Raw genomic sequence first — 4418 nt, 5'->3', positions numbered from 1 at the left:
CAAAAAAGGGACACAAGTAGAAAAATTGGTAAAATCTCAATGAAGTCTGTAGTTATCAGTTTGATACTTTTGCAGTAGTTATGTAAGATATTAATATCAGGGAAAGATGCAGTTAATGATGAATGGTAACCCTCTGTTCTGTCTTTTGCAACTCTTACATGAAAGCTTTTCCAAAATAAAAACTTATAAAATATATTTGTTGCACAAAGAAGTTCATAGCCACCATCAAGGATATCTCGAAGCCAGTGAGAATGTGGAATGGCTTTATGGTTCTAACGCATCCGGTTCTAACACAACAGTACTCTAACACAATGCTGACAAACGTAAGCCTTCGTTTCTCAGATCTAGTTTATATTATTCCATGTTGATCTTTCTAACAGCCAAGAGAGTGAAGTCAGATGGCATAGATGAGGAAACCGAGACACACAAAATAGTTCCCACTTTCTCATTGAACAGATGAAGGGACTCTATCCCAGAAAAAGGGAAGGATTTGTCCCAGTCACAGAGCAGGTTAAAAGGCCAGTCCAGGAGTAAGATTTCTGGCTCCGCTTTCTTAAAACCATCTTGGCTGCTGTTTCAGGGCAGCTGTAGACAAAGCTTAAATGTGGACTCTTTGGGAAGGCAAAGCAGAGTAATTCTCATCTTGCCCCCACCCCCTTCTCACCTTTGAGTTAAGCAATAAAGCTGAAAAGATCCTTCAACAAACAAATCCCTCCTCATTATAGAATCCACAGGCACATCAGCTCTTAGGAAACCTGCAAGGCAAGCTCTTTAGGAGGGAGGGCTGTTCAAACATGCCTGTCTAGGTGCCCTCTTTCCTGTTCACTCTCAAGAAGACAGAATGTCTGTTTCAGGAGCAGCAGTTCAGTGGACATCTGGGCTCCCAAGCCCCTGTGGTGGACCTGGCTGGGGGCGGGGGCGGGGTAGGTGGAAGCAGTAGGCCTGCAAGGCCAGGATGCACCCTGGCCATGGCACAATCTACACTTTTCTATTCCAAAGTTGAATTCTTTCTCAATGTTGGAAAATGCTCCCAACTGTTGTTGATGGAGAAGGGCATTTGTGTAGAGTCAAGACTCACTGGGTGATCAGATAAAGATCATCCCCAGTTCAGAGGATGAGTCTAGAGAAGATGAGCCTCATTTCTTCAAAGCAAAAGTCAAGCCTCACTGTCCCTTTTAAACTCTGAGAAAACTGGATTAATAAGAAATGGTGTTCCTGAAATCGGGGTCAGGAACTCTGGGCAAGGCCTGGCTGCACCAAGAGGTGGAGTTGCTTTAGAGGAGAACGATGTTTGCTTAAGTCACAGAAAGACAGAGAAAAGACCTCAGTTGGGCATCTTATTTGAGAGATGGAGAATGGTTCCTCTATTTGCATAAACAAAATATTAAAGAAACCTATATCTCAGGGGAAAGGAATGTGATCATTCCAGTAATTAACAGTTCTCCCAAGAAGTGTGGTTTGCATCATACATGATCTTCTCATTTCGATCCTCTTGGTTCCTGGAAAACACAGTGTTTCTTCTGCAGGGCCCCATGGAGGAGAGATGGAGTTGACAAGAAGGCTCTGCATACCTATGATGTCAGAGTCCAAAGTTTCAACTCTTGGCTGATCAGCTTTTAAGATTAGAACATACATCGTGGCTCAGTGAAAGATTCTGGGTGTTGCTGTCTCACCAACCTGGGTTTGAATCCCAGTCCTACTTGGTAGCTGTGTGGCTGACCTTCAGAGAATTGGCTAGCCTCCCTGCGTCTTCAGTTTCTCCTCTTTCAATGGGGATAAAAGCTTCTGTTTAATAGTAATGTTGGGAAAGCCCCCTAGAGAGTTGCATCGTGTAGTAGGTGTTCAGGACACACTATCCTTGAGTATGTCTTGACTGTCTTCTCTCTAATTTACTCTTAAGTAGTCTTGTTATCTAGGAATATGCGTTAGTCAATGATTACTTTGTATTTCCCTCAGGTAAATAAGAACTTCTTTCTTCTTCCTTTTTTTAAAAAAATAACTGCCATATGGAACTATGGAAAATTTGATTTTAATGATGGCTTTCAAAACGTTCAGCAGATTAACTGATACTTTCTACTCTGAGCAAGCTAATCACACTCTCTACCTCTCCTTTGTAGCCATTACCATCATTTTAATTGGCTAATTAATTGTGAAATGAATTGTTGAATGATGATCTGTCTTATTAGAATGTCAGTTTTTAAAAAATATTTATTTTAAAATGTATCTGTTTATTTGCTGTGCCAGGTCTTGGTTGCAATATGTGAGATCTTTAGTTTTGGCATATGGAGTCTTAGTTATGGCATGTGGGATCTAGTTCCCTGACCAGGGATTGAACCCGGGCCCCCTGCATTGGGAGCACAGAGTCTTAGCCACTGGACCACCAGGGAAGCCCCAGAATGTAAGGTTTTTGAAGGCAAGGTTAGTAGGGACAATATCTGTCATGTTTATTATATCCCTCATAGCACATGCTGGCTGGTGTGCACGTGCGTGCATATGTGTGTATGTGTATATAATCCAATAAGCATTTGCATGAACAAACGAATGAATAACTTTGGAACAAAAGTAACAAACAAGAGGAAGATATTTCACAGGATATTATGGAAGATGATAATGCATTCGTTTTTACTTAAGTTTTGACTGAATTGTATATTGCGTTTTAGCCGTAAGTCATGAGATGACTCTGGGCATACCACTAGAACTGACTGCTTCAAATCCCAATTTTATCACTTCCTAGCTGTGTGGCTTTAGGCAAATAAGTCCTTTTATACCTCTGAGCCTCCAGTGTTCTAGATGCAAAATGGAAAATAACATTTATCTCTGGGCTTTGCTGTGAGCATTAATGCAAGTGATGCTTTAACATAGTACCTGGAGCATCTTATATGTATGATAAAGATAGGACCTTCGAGAGGTAGTGGTTTGTGTGTTAGAGTGCTCGGCTGGGTTCAAATCCTGATTCTATTATTTATTGGCTGTGTTACTCTACGCAAGTTACTTAACTTCTTCTGTCACATTTTTTCTTGCATACAAAATGGGGATGATAATTATATTGATAAAATACCTACCTTTTATGGTCACTGTGAGATTTAAATATAATTATTATAGGTAAAATTCTTAGGGTGGTGTTTCATGTGTATGTGTAGATGTGTGTGTATATACAAACATATATATTAGGCATACTACAGGTGTTGTTATTCTTTGGTAGAGTATGTTTACCCTTTGAGGGTACAGTCATTTTCAGAAGCAACCATTTAAGTGATAAAGCTGAGAAACAGAGTTTTGGGTAAAAATTTCTTTAGCCCTAAGTGTCAGGAGCCAGGAAGTCAGGCATGACTTGGACACTGTTTTGACTCTCGATGAGCCTCTGGCCAGGCTGAAGAGACAGACACACACATATCAGCATTTCAAGAAAGGCCAGCCAGGTGCTTGGAGCGGGAGGCAGGAAGCTTAAATTCTAGTTCCAGCTGTGCTTTGAACTTGCTGTGTGGCCCTGGACAAGTGCCTTTCCCTCTCTGGGCCTTTATGTTGGAAAAGTTAAGTTTGGTGTGATCTGCGGAGCTGTCCTGCTTTGTTGGTCCTTGGAACTTATGATTTTTATTCGTAAAGTTGGTGCTGCTTCCAACAGTTTCCATCTCCCGAAGCCTGTGCGGCCTCTGCAGGAAGGTGTGTGAATTCCACCTGCTGAGAGAATTCCAAACTGCAAGCCTCACCTGCCTGCCTTGAGTAAAGGCCTTTCTCGGGAGTCATAGACCTGTTCCCTCCCTCACTGACCGTGACAAGGGAGAGCCCGGGCCAGTGTATGGTCTTAGAACCCTATGTGTATAGTACAGAGCTGTGCCCAGAGGTCTGCGGGGCTCCTTCCTCCACCTGGTGCTCTCAGATTGTTAGGACAGAGCTGCAGTCTTCCAGTGCAGCATTTCCCAAGCTGAGTTTGCATTCTGTGGGATGTGAGTAGGATTCAGTAACATAAAAGGTGATGGTGAGGTTCCAGCCTCAAAGAGGGTGGCAGAATATTTCATTAAATTTAAATAAGGATCCTCAGGTCTTAGTTACATCTGGAATTTCCTCAAGGAACAGTACAGCAGATAAGACAAAGGTAGTCTCTCATAATAAGAGCACAGGCTGGGTTTTGGATCCTGGTTCTTCTCTTTCTAGCTTTTGTGACCACGGGAAAGCTCACTAGCCCTTCTGAGCTGCAGTTTCCTCATTTGTGGTTCAGAGGAAATAAAGTGGAGCCTACATTTCAGGATTGTTGTGAGGATAGAATGCAGCATTGTGTGCAAAAGACTCTGCACAGGGCCTGAGACACGAACACTCAGTACATCATTCCTGTTGTCTCGTTCAGGGGGCTCTTTGGTGGAAAAATAGTTCTGAGCGTCTCTCAGGATGTTGGTGTTCCGTGAACACAGTGTGGCAAATGC

At 42.4% G+C, this 4418-nt stretch overlaps 1 non-coding gene across 1 annotated transcript; it reads right to left on the bottom strand.

Annotated features, from left to right (window-relative positions):
• Positions 1–2314: 2314 nt before the first annotated feature.
• Positions 2315–2387, bottom strand: TRNAG-CCC (transfer RNA glycine (anticodon CCC)). Its single transcript has one exon. It is a non-coding gene; the product is annotated as a tRNA-Gly (tRNA).
• Between the last annotated feature and the right edge of the window lie 2031 nt (positions 2388–4418).

This window comes from Bos indicus, chromosome 8 (assembly GCF_029378745.1).
Source record: "Bos indicus isolate NIAB-ARS_2022 breed Sahiwal x Tharparkar chromosome 8, NIAB-ARS_B.indTharparkar_mat_pri_1.0, whole genome shotgun sequence".
Lineage (NCBI taxonomy): Eukaryota > Metazoa > Chordata > Mammalia > Artiodactyla > Bovidae > Bos > Bos indicus.
This window is presented reverse-complemented; position numbering and strand designations above follow the sequence as displayed.